Raw genomic sequence first — 12788 nt, 5'->3', positions numbered from 1 at the left:
TATTGTGAGGAAAAAAAGATAATACAAAAGAAAGGAAACAGTTTTAACATGGTTCGAAAAAACTTACATCCACGACTCTCCTCTCTATTTCATATTTTTTTAAGAGAAAAGGTTCCCTTAAAATAATAATGAATACACAATCATACGGGATGTACTTTGACGGGTAGATCGCCTATACTCAGCTCATTATTTTAGGGATTGAGATTTACAAGTAATTAGAGCTTTATTATCTCTCTCAACTTCCTTATCATAGGTTGATCTTATCTCTTTGAAGACTATCAGATTATTTGGGTTGGATAATAAGCTTGCTTTATATTGACCCTGTGTCAAATCTTCAACATGCCCCCTCAGGTTAATCTCCTTGAGATTCAGCTTGTCTCTTAAATAATTGAGAGCTTCAAGATCTTGGTTTCGAATGAGAGGCATATGCACGTTTTATGGCAAGCCAAGCCTCACGTACAATTGGTATGCAAATGATTTGAAAAATGATAGAATCACATACTATTGCTTTTATCCAACTCAGGGCCAAACAGCATACTTATGATTCAAGGATTGTGAGGATTTGAAACTTTGAACAAACTAAGCAGAAGCCTGAGAGGTCTCATCTACAAACTTGATTACCCGATAGACTATCTTAGACTTTCATAAGATGCAATTGTTATGATTGAGTTTGATGGAAACCAAACTCGAAAAGGAATTCCACTGAATGGCATGATTCAACGTCAACAATCCTGAAAGAACGGAAGAAGATTACCAATGGCTCATGATACCATGAAAAAGGTTCAACATCCTCTATTAAACTAACCCACATTCAAGATAACAACACACTGTGAGGAAGAAAAGAGAATACAAAAGAAAGAAAATAATTTTAACGTGTTTTGGTAAAAACCTACATCCACTACTCTCCTTCTTTATTTCACATTTTTTCAAAAGAAGTCTCCTTTAAAATAATATTGATTACACAACCATACATGATTTACCTTGACCAGTAGATCTCCTATATTTAGGCCATTCATTTTAGGGATTGCGATTTACTACTTAAAGCTTTCTTATTTCTCTCAACTTCCTTGTCTTGCTTTCCAAAAATATTATCCTTTCAAAGGGTTGATCTTATAGACTACCCAATTATTTGGGTTGGATGATAGGACTACTCTATATTGACCTTGCATTGGATCTGACGCTGACACGGTATCCAGATCTTCAACATCGGTCACCAAGGACACTTGCTAGATATGATCCACTTGGGTTGTCTTTGCGAGCAGGGAAAATAAACCGTTGCCTCTGAAAATGGTTGAGATTTGCTCACTCAAGACCAAAAGTAGAGAGAACTTTCTTGGGTATATTTTTTCACCGGCGAAAAATGTCCTTTTCAGACGTTTTGCTTTGGAAAAATGAATTATATATTTTCAGAAATCTAATAAAACTTTCTCACCTGAGAAAAGATGGTTTACATAACTAAGTTGTGGGGAAATGGTACCATGAAAATCAACATAACAAAGGCCAGTCGATATATTTCAAGAAAATTTGGGGCACTGTAGACAGAGACCAGCCAAAATGAGAATTATATTCTCAAAGAGAAGGAAGCTGAGGAAAGCGACAGAGAGCTGCATTCAAAGGGAATATTGTAAGAAACTCGGGGTGGGTGCAGAGAAAGGAAATTAAGGAAAGGAAGAGACTTGAGAGGTAAGTTGGTTTGTGCATTTAACGTACCACAATGGGAATGGTAGTGCCTTAATTGAATGGTGCAGTGAAATCCTCCATCCGGTGTTAAATGGCTTTCTAAAATGGAAGGCATTGCCATGAATGCCCTTGAATACAACATTTAATCATGGGGAAGAGGGGCAGATGTGCTTTGAATTCAAGGTGAGTTAATGGAGGGTAGTCCGGGCAGGTAACCAGACCTAAGACAAAAGGCCACCTGGTTCCTCCTTTAATGCCTTTTAACAATGATATTTATACCTCAATGTATGGCATTTAATTTTTGGGCACCCCATAGTAATGACCATGACATAACCACAAATCTGTCTTGTTTCTCTTTTAACATCTCTAATGGGATTTGTTCTTGTGCTTAGTTTAGTATGTGCATATATTGTAGCCAGCTTTTATATAATCACCAAAGTGCAAAGGGGTGCCTCTTGGCAACTTGGTAATCATGTTTCTGCAAGGATCTTTTTCAAAACCTTCTTAGGTGACCATGTTGCAGACAAGTCCCTGTGGAAGTAAATGTTACATGGTTGATCCTATTTAAGGATGGGGAGATTTTTTGTTTTCCTGTAGTTTCGAAGGTAAGATCCTAATTATATAACCAAACTTGCATACTCACTGAACAAATGCATATCACTCTTACTATTGTTCTCTACACATATATTGGTTGCAAGAACAACCCCCATAAATAAAATCATTCAAAGGTTAAGAATATTTTTCTAATTATTGATGTGGAAGATCATTTGTTGCTCTAGTCAGGGTTATTTAAGGCAATCAGGGGCTTGTTTTAGTGGCTTGTCCAGAGATACGCAATCAATAAATTAAAAGGTTGACAGAACCATATTTTCTCGTAGCTAAAGTGGTAGTTGGTTGCAGCCTTTGCAGCTGAGAGAGAGAGAGAGAGAGAGAGAGAGAGAGAAGCCAAATATGGGTATGAGAGTAAAGGAGGAGAACCAGCCGGGCTGCATTTATTTAAAGACATTCAAGATTGGCTCAACTGTATTGAGGGTCATTAATGGATTGCACTGTGCTTATGTTTCTCTTCTGGATAACTTCTGCCACACCCTTCTGGGCCTTTCTTTATTGCACCGCCTCATTAGCTCGGTTCACACTTTGAGCCATCTTAAAACTATGCGCGTGCCTGCCCACTTTTTCCGGAGTCTCCCTCATTCAAATATTGAATGCCCAATTATATAGATAGATGCATGTTCACGATTGACTATCAATCTGCAATGTCAGTCACACTTTGGTGATGGTTTAATAGCAAGACATGCAATAGCTTGGTAAGCATGCAAGAGCACATACATGACAGACATAATAAGAAACCAATGTCAATTCTTTGCGACTGACATGCACGTGCATGCAATATTGGAAATATATGAAACAAGTAAATGAAAACCCCAATATATATATATATATATATATATATATATATATATATATGAGACTAGAATATGAGACCTGGAAATATGAGAACTAATGTGTGAACCATGATTTTCATGGACTTTTTGTTCTTTTCCCTTGAATCTAACCATACGGATGTGATCTACATGCTTGGTTTTATAAGAACCAGCTCTTGAATCATCCGGTTTCGATGCATAAACAGGATTTTTTTAAGGCTTTAAAATCAATGACTCATAATTTTCATCAATATTAAAGCATTCAAAAATCACATTTTTCATCAAAAATACATGATCAAATGATTCCTAGCAAATTCACCATCTCAAACACATCCACATGGATGGATTTTGCAAAAAAAAGTGTTGGAAATGTTCATATTTCTAGTTCTCATATTTAAGTTCTCATATTCCAGTGACTCTCTCTCTATATATATTAACACGTCCAACACTCATTCTTAATGTCCCAATGTTTTTTTTGCACTGAATAAGCTTTTTAGTGTCGGTCTTGACCGCTGCTAAAGTCTTGGGCAGAAAATAAGTCATTAGTGGCGGTCACGGCAGTTGCTAAAACCACTTTTTTTGTGCATGGCATGAGGCAGTGCATCCAAGCATTGTCTGACCCTTAACTTGTTAATTGTTACAGGTTTTCCTATATATATATATATATATATATATGAGAAGGTCATAACGTTGGACGCCCTTCTCATTGAATGTAGGTCTGATGTCTCTGACACATATGACTATTTTTTTTTTATGTTTTTACGACCTTTAGTGGAGGTCTTGACCGCTGCTAAAGGTTTGGGCAGAAAAAAAAACTTTAGTTGCAGTCACTGCCGCTAAAAAAAATTAGTCGCTGATCTACGCAAGATCGGCGACGAAAATGCCCACTTATATATAGTCAATAGAATATGAGAACTGAAAATATGAAAACTAATATGTGAACCACAATTTTCAAGATTTTTTTTTCTCTTCAATCTAACCATACGGATGTGATCTACATGCTTGAATCATCAGATTTTGATGCATAAATGAGATTTTTTTAAGGTTTTAAAATCAATGACTCATATTCCTCATAAATATTCAAGCATTAAAAAATCATAGTTTTTCATCGAAAATACACGATCTAATGGTTGATTCCCAACAAATTCATCATGCCAAGCACATCCACTTGGTTGGATTTGCAAAAAAAAAATGCTGGAAATGCACATATTTTCACTACAAGAAAATCGTGGATTAGCGATGGTCTCTATCCATCGCTAATTCGTCGCTAAACAGTTTAGCGACGGCTTAGCGACGAATTAGCGATGGATAGAGACCATCGCGAATTTTTGCTCGCTAATTAGCGAAAAAACTTATTTGTCGTTAATTCTGTAGCTAATTTGCGACAGATTAGCGACGGATAATGTCCGTCGCTAAGCTGTCGCTAAATTTAAAAAAAAATAATAATAAAAATTGATCCCTGTCGGGCCGTATTCCGACAGCAATAAGCCAGACTTATACCGCACCCGACAGGCATTGCACAGAACCAGTGCTCTCCAGCGTCGCCGTCCTCCGTGAACCGGCGTCATCGTCCTCCGTGAACCGTTGCTCTCCGGCGTCGCCGTCCTCCGTGAACCGGTGTTGTCATCCTTCGTGAACCGGCGTCGCCGTCCTCTATGAACCGGCCTCCCGCACCGATGCCTCGAGGTTAAAGTGGTTCGAGTCTCCCTCCGACTTCACCCCCGGACGGAAGGACAATCACAGAGGAGAAAGACAAATGATTCCTAGCAAATTCACCATCTCAAACACAGTCCAGAGGCCGGCCACTTCTTCTCATTCACTGCAGCTGCTGGCACCGCCATCTTCGGCTCCAACGAGCTGCCAAAAGCTGAGGTTCCGACCACCGCTTTTGCGTCTGCCTCGTCGCCGTCCTCCGTGAAATGGCATCCTCCGTGAGACGCCGTCCTCCGGCGTCGCCGTCCTCCGACGTCGTCGTCCTCCGGCGTCGTCGTCCTCCGACGTCGTCGTCCTCCGACGTCGCCGTCCTCCGTGAAACTGCCTCGTCGCCGTCATGCTCTCCGACGTCGCCGTCCTCCGAAGAAGTCGGTTTAAATCGAGCGCGGCCAATTTAAATTTCGAACGTGGAGAGAGGGAAAATTTCGCGCTCTGTTAAATCGAAAATTAGCGAGGGATTTAGCGAGAGAATTTTTCCGTCGCTAATCCGTCGCTAATTAGCGACGGAAAAATTCCCTCGCTAAAATGTTTTTCTTGTATTGAGAATTAGCGATGAAAAAATCATTGTCGTTAATCCATCGCTAATTAGCGACGGATTAGCGATGAACCAACTTTTATCGCTAATCCGTCGCTAATTAGCGACGACTTAGCAATGAAACAACTTTCATCGCTAATCCGTCGCTACTTAGCAACGGATTCATGAAGAAAGTTTTCTCTAGCTAATCTGTCGCAAAGTTGCGACGGAAAAAATCCGTCGCAAATTTCCGTCGCTAATTAACATTTTTCTTGTAGTGTTTCAGTTATCATATTCTAGTGATTATATATATATATATAAACCACCACATGTATAAATTATATATTCATTGAAATTTTTTTATGTTTAAATGCATGGATATTTTTTAGGCATTACAAGTCTTTTGAACTTGAAGGGAATTGAAAAGTCAAACAACTTTTCTACAAAAGTAACTTTATGAATCTGTCAAATTTTATATTTTTGACCACAAAAAATTATGATATATTTTAAAAAGTATCACTTTTAAGAGTATTTTAGTTATTTTAATATGATTGAATTCATCTAATGTTAAAAGCAAATTCTTTTAATAATTATATAATTTGTATATGTCGTGGTTTGTACGTACCTACCAAATTATATATATATATATATATATATATACCACAATCGATTGTACCTACAATTGAGTTGGAATCTCATGATACAAGTAGTTTTTACTCAATCTAACATCATAGATGTATTAAGTATGCTTGATTTAAAAGGAATCAACTCTTGGATCATGTTTTTTCTAAAAAAAATGTTTTTATGAGTTAAAAATTAATGCATTCATAGCTGTTGTTTTTTGGATTGCCGGGAAAAACCTTTAAACATGTCTTGTAAACTGGTATGACTCAAGATTTTCATAGGATTTTTTTACAAATATAATTCTTCAAATTCATCCGGCATGATCCATTTGCTTGGAATCGACTATTAGATCATCGTAATCAGATCAAGAAATGTGATTTTTTATGTTTGCATATTTACGAAAATTTTGAGCCATTGATTTTCAAGCTTTAAAGTTTCTTCTTATACATCGTAGTTGAATGATTCCAAAGTATGTTTCTATAAAACCATGCATATAGATCACATGTGAAATTAAAAAAAAAATGAAAATTCTTTGTTACATATTTGACTGGTGTATATATATATTGTGAGTGGTAGAGGTTGCACAGCTACTGACAGAATCTCTGGAAACACATGATGGTCGGCAAAAAAAAAACTCAAAAAAAGATAAAAAATGTGCTATATTTGCACATTTTTGCATCTTTACATTTTTTTACCGTCACTATAGGTCTCAGTTTTCGTTTGAACCTTTGGGTAAAAAACCGCCACTAAAGGTCTCAGTGGAAATTGAAATCTTTAGAGGCGGTAAAAGACTGTGCTAAAAATGCTAAAACACATAAATAGCATGTTTTTTAGCAATTTTTGTGTTGACTGTCCATCAAGCCCCAAGCCCGGCGATGAACGGCCAGCGCAACTGCGAAGGTAACTGCTACCTACCTAAATAAATGCATACAAGCATGGACATCCCAATCAGTTATACATTCATGCATGCATTCATACATGCAGTGAGGAATTTAAAAACCGACGATGCAAACAGAGAACTCTTGCATGAATGCTGTTGTCTATGATATTGACTTATTACTGCTACAAACCATATCATCAGTGTATAACATGACAACTTGACAAGAGTTAGTCTCTTAGAGAGTCATCCCTCCTCTTCACACGTGATACCGACAATATCTCTCTTCCCATACTTCTTTACAATTGATACATAAAAGAAATTAGAATTCCCCTATTTATTTTGTCCCCACATACTAACACAAAAAAGTGTATTTGACACAACAAAATAAGCTAGATCCTACAAATTTCTTCTCTGACTATCCTATACAAAAAAAAAATCCCAATTCCAACAGTCTATTTGGAAACTCAACTGCCTGGAAAAAGGGTATCTCTACTTTTAGTGCCAAAAATACCAAGAAGCACAATATTGTGAGCTGAGTTAAGTCTTGTCGCTCACTGTTAGCCAAGCGGATTGAATGGCCATAAAGCCTATAGTATTATTAACAAAACCAACCTCACTATGCATCTTTAATTAGGTGTGGCCCCCCCAACAATAGATTCTGGTTTCAGTCTTCCCCCTTCAAATCTGGCTCTATAAATTTGCACGAGCCCATCAACCTTCTTACATGGGCAAGAGGGAGATTCATATATACATTCCCTACAGCACAGTGTGTGTAATTGAGTAGTGTTTCTTTGCAAGAAACTAGCAAGCAAGACTCCATGGTTTCCTTTCCAACAGCCTTGTCACCAAAGGAGACTAATTTCTTCGCTGCAGAGAAATCTTCTTCCAAGAAGAGGAAGTTTGGAGACTTAGACAAGGAGTCGAAGCACGTCGAACTCCAACTGGAGAGGGCTCTTCCTTTGGAGTGGCAACAATGCCTTGATCTCAAGGTAAGATCATCATCATCATCATCATCAACATATCTCTTCCCATATCTATGTAACAGTAGTCAGCTTTCCTAGCGCTCAGTATTTCCATTCACTTCTATTAAAGCATTGAACTGGTTAAGCCATACTTTTGCATGAGGCCGTCTTCTTTACTTGCTTTACTTGTCCATTACCTTGAAATCCTTGGATTTCATGATAAAGTAAGTCAATAGTTCCCCAGGGGCAGGGGTCCTAACCTCAGAGTTTTAGGCTCAGCACGACGAAGGTATGACAGGCTGAGCCAGCGCGACCAGGTCTTCATGCTGGGTGAGGTTTCTTGGGGTTATAAATCCAAAAAAATAAAGTCAATAGTTTAAAGATTTCATAAAACATGACATACCAGCTTTGGTTTTTCATCAAATAATTGAAATTCATTGACCATGCATTAAATGTGTTTTCGTGACGGAGTTTCTTTGGAGAATATATTTTTCAAGTACTTGAGGTTGCTATATGTTAGAGAAAGTTGGGGTGGTTTTGGTTAATCTGGATTTAAAGGAAGCAGTTTCAACTTTCAAGTCAATGTCTTTATGTTTTTTAAATGCTAGAAGATTTGCGTTTTTCACGTTTTATTTCCGGTTACTATTTTATATTGAAAGGAGAGCATGAACCATGTGTGCTGAAGCTGTTCTCTGCTTTGAAAAGCCATTCTTCGATTGCTGCAACACTTTTGCGTCTAATGTGATGCGTACATATTTCAAAGTATATGCTAGAAGTTCAAACCTATTTAACGCTTTATTATCTTTTTCTTGATCGTCAAACACCTATTTTAACATCATCTATTATTTTGTTGATATTCCTTGTTGCTTTTGAGTTGTTTCAATTTCAAATGGCTGGAACGATAGATTTCAAGCTTCAGATCCCAGGAGTTAAAGAAAGTTGGTCACAGTTGCAATTAATTTTTTTCCATTGTTTTATATTGGGAATTTCTCGAAAAAAGATCGTATTTTCTTCCCAAAAAGGTTAAAAAATGGAAGAAAAAATAAAATATGACCCATCTATGCACCTGCCACCAACCAGAGGAGTCTTGATGGGGCCAATTAGTTGTGATGGTTCAACCACAATTGTCACCAAGCTCTATGTCCAAGATGGTCAAGTTGGCCAGTTCATGCAGCCAGGTCAGGTATTCTTCTTTCAGGGTCTAAATCAGACTATTGGGCCCGGATGTATGGGTCAAATCTGATAATATTGGTCAAGGACATCAGTTAGACCAAGTTGGTCATTGAACACATTGACAGTCCTGAACCAAAAGGTATGGGACTATGGGAAATCTGCCCATATCTTATTGGTGGGACCTACCAGTTATGGCATGAAACTTGATAGGTGGACAAGTATAGCACGGCTTCTGTACGTCTACATGAATAACTTTCTTAACCCTGGACTTCTTGAAATTAATTTAATATTATATATCTTGCTTTACATTCTTTCCCACAGTCAGGATACAAGAACTTCTAAAATACCAAAAAAAAAAATCTTGAACTTCATTAGAATTCTAAGTTTTTCTTTGTTTATATTCTCACAGTCAGGACAGATACACTTCTACAATACGAGAACACAAAAGAGGACACGCAAAGACCCAAGGGAAGACCAAGAACCGGACTCACCCAGAGAGGGCGCCCATACCATGAGCCTCGAACTGGAGCTCAACCTGCCTTATGACTCAGTGAGTGTTAGTGAAAGCAGTAAGCAAAAAATGACCAGCTCGCCACAATCTTCCGAGGATGAATCGGATAATTCCCGAGTCACAGCACAAGTTACTAAGGAGAAACCAAGCGATTTGCGAATCAAACTAGGAAGGCTCGCCGAATTACGGTGTCCATTATTATCTGATTTGGACACTGAGCTGCAAGAAATGGTTGCAGCTGCATGCATGCGGTGCCACATGCTTGTGATGCTCTGCAAGGCTTCGCCAATGTGCCCCAACTGCAAGTTTCTGCATCCTATAGACCAAAAAGACTATAGTCCAGTCTTTAAGCTAGGCTTAGGCCTTCTATGTTGTAAAGATTAAACTTTTAAGGGTCAATGCTGGACTTTCTACTTTGTATACATTGTATTTTAGTTGAGTTTCATATAGAATTAGCCAGCCTCGTTATATGAGTAGAATTTGCTGGGGCATGTGTTGTCAAGTAAACGCTTTAATTAACTTTCTGTTCCCTGAGCAAGAATATGAACGATTAATCTAAACTTTATAATTTTCATTTTCAATGGGATGCTTGTTAACCTTCAAGAAATTAATAGATTGGGTTCATTCCATAGTTACAAATATCGGCCATTAGGGGCACCACTTGTTTGGCAGGAGCAGTTAGTGCATGTCACCTTGTGTTGGGGACGTTGCAAGTTCAAAACCCAATGGTACCGCTGTAGGGTCTCTGCCTATCCCCAAAATATATATATCCGCCATTTTCAGAAATCCCCTAATATTTTCATAAACTGATATAATCCCAAGAAAACGTACGATATTTTTCAAAAGATCACGTATTTTGAAAATATAATGGTTTTATATGATATTATCCCCTTATTAATGTAATATTCATTTTTTATATTTTTTGTATTTTCAAATTTCTTAAATAATTTTAAATTTAAATATACCAGCATTTTACAAAGAATTTCTCAATTTTTTAAAATTTATCCAGGGATTTTCTTTGCAAAGAAAATCCTAATAACGTGATTCGTGAGTATGGTTAATTCTTAGGATGATGGCATATATTTGAAGCATGGTTATATTTAAAAATGTGAATATTTTGAAAATCAATAATTCTGATGCTAATTAGGATAAACAGTATGAAAATCTTTAACTAGATTCATCATTATCAAGATGCCTAGCTAATTGTACAGTAGAGCGCTTTTTCAATACCTGGCTTTACATATTTGAGTAAGATTTATCCGAATCACCATGTTTTTTTATTTATCATACATAGACACAATGGACGTATGTTATATAGGTGGGGTTACGGGTTTGGATTTCGGTACGGGTACCAAAGGTACAACACGGAACTTTCTAAACACATGGGTTCAAAGGTACCGCTGTCAAATATCAGGTGATACTGTCCGTCTGGATCATGTATGGACCCATTATATGGAGGCTTAACGTAACTCTCTCTCTCTCTCTCACACACAGGGGAGTTAAAATATGAGGAAGATAAGAAGAAAAAGGAAAAAAGAAGATAGTCTCCTCCCCGCTCCCCTCCCGCAATTATCAATGAATCGACCTTCTAAATTTTTTATTTGTGAGGGAGAAGTTCAAAAAATAAAAAAAGAAAATGTATGAAAATACAGGAATAAAGTAAATGATGACTTATAGGGTCCAATCAAATTTTTAAATATGCATTTAGTGCCAAAAATAATTATTATAGAAACCAAAAAAAACAAAAATCAATTCATCCGATCTGCTAGAAAATAGGCAAAGAACCGAATCGGCCCATTCATGCCTATTCGATTCAATTTTTTATAACGTTGATTATACTTAACCACTTTAATAATAATCACGAAATGCATCGCTTCACCTAACGAAAAACAGCCAAGGTTGAATAAGCAATGGCTGACATGGGCTGTCTGCTGCTACAGTATCACCGACTCTCTGATACCTATTGAAGGAAATGAATCTCTGCGGTTCTTTTCTTTTGTGTCCTACAAGTCTTGACCTATTAATTGCATGCAGTAAAGTTGACAAGCACGTATAACGTATTATCAACTAATTTTCTTTGCATTTACTTCACCTCGAAGAATTTTGCTTTGCATTTATTTCTCCTCATTCATATCGATTCAGCGATCAATGAATTTTCTTTGCATTTATTTCTCCTCACTCATATATATTTTAGCATTTCAATTCTATTCCATAAGTTGTTCCCAAAATCAACTAATTTGTTACAAAATTAAGAACATGCAGTTTAGATGGCCCAATCGCCACTGTAGCACCTCAGATACCATATTTTATGAGCATCACTTACACACACATGCATGCACAAGTGAGTTCAGATGAATTCCTCAGTGAGCCTCAACCAATAAAGTTTCACATATACACACATGCACGTGTCGATCCATGTGCACACAAGCAAATGCGTATGTGATAGTGATGTAATTAGGGATGCAAATGGTTAGGATTTCGGATCCCAAAATACATTGGAACCTCGGATCCGGGACAGCTAAAATTTGCAAAAGTCCCTTCCTGGATCTGACTCGTTTGCAACCCTAGATGTAATTGGCATTGCTGCACTGGTCTGAATGCGGTGGTCTTTAGGGACCATTTGATTTGCGGGAGTGCATGGACAGGACAGTGTGTCCTGTCCTGTCCTGTCCACAGACAGGACAGGACGTGCTGTCCCACCCTGTCCACGTGCCATGAAAAAAATAGCCTCTGGGATTGTCACTGATTTGGTGTCGACGGGATGAACCCGTCTGTGCATCCTGCATTTGTGTGGGCGTGCAGACATGAGTGGGGTCCATGTGATGGACTGAGCGTGGACCACAATGCAAACACCCCTTAATGGCAGGACGCACTCATGGGATGTGGCCAGTGTGTCCCACCAACCTGGGCCGGTGGGCCCCACATCAAACATCAAATGCAGGAAAATGGAGGCAATAATAATAATAATAATAATAATAATAATAATTCTCTCTCATCTAGTGAAACCGATAGATCTTCCCCGCGATTAAAAGCACTTTTTGAACCTCAATTCATCACAGTGTACGGCTATAGTGGTTCGTAGATAGAATTGTAAACTACTGGACTGAAGGTTATTCTTTGCTGAATCCAGTTGAGGTGCACATACAAAGACAGAAATGTTACAGTTACCTCGTTTCCTCACGCCTTTAGGACTCTTAAACAGCCACCGCCGAGGTAGCTTGTTCGAGCTCTAAACGGATTTATCAATTCCTATCGTTATTACAACATCTCCAACCTAAGAAGCAGCATGTATCCCACTAGGCATTTA

Source organism: Nuphar pumila, chromosome 4 (assembly GCF_984573655.1).
Source record: "Nuphar pumila chromosome 4, dmNupPumi1.hap1.1, whole genome shotgun sequence".
NCBI classification, from domain to species: Eukaryota; Viridiplantae; Streptophyta; class Magnoliopsida; order Nymphaeales; family Nymphaeaceae; genus Nuphar; species Nuphar pumila.
Note: the sequence above shows the minus strand (reverse complement) of the source record.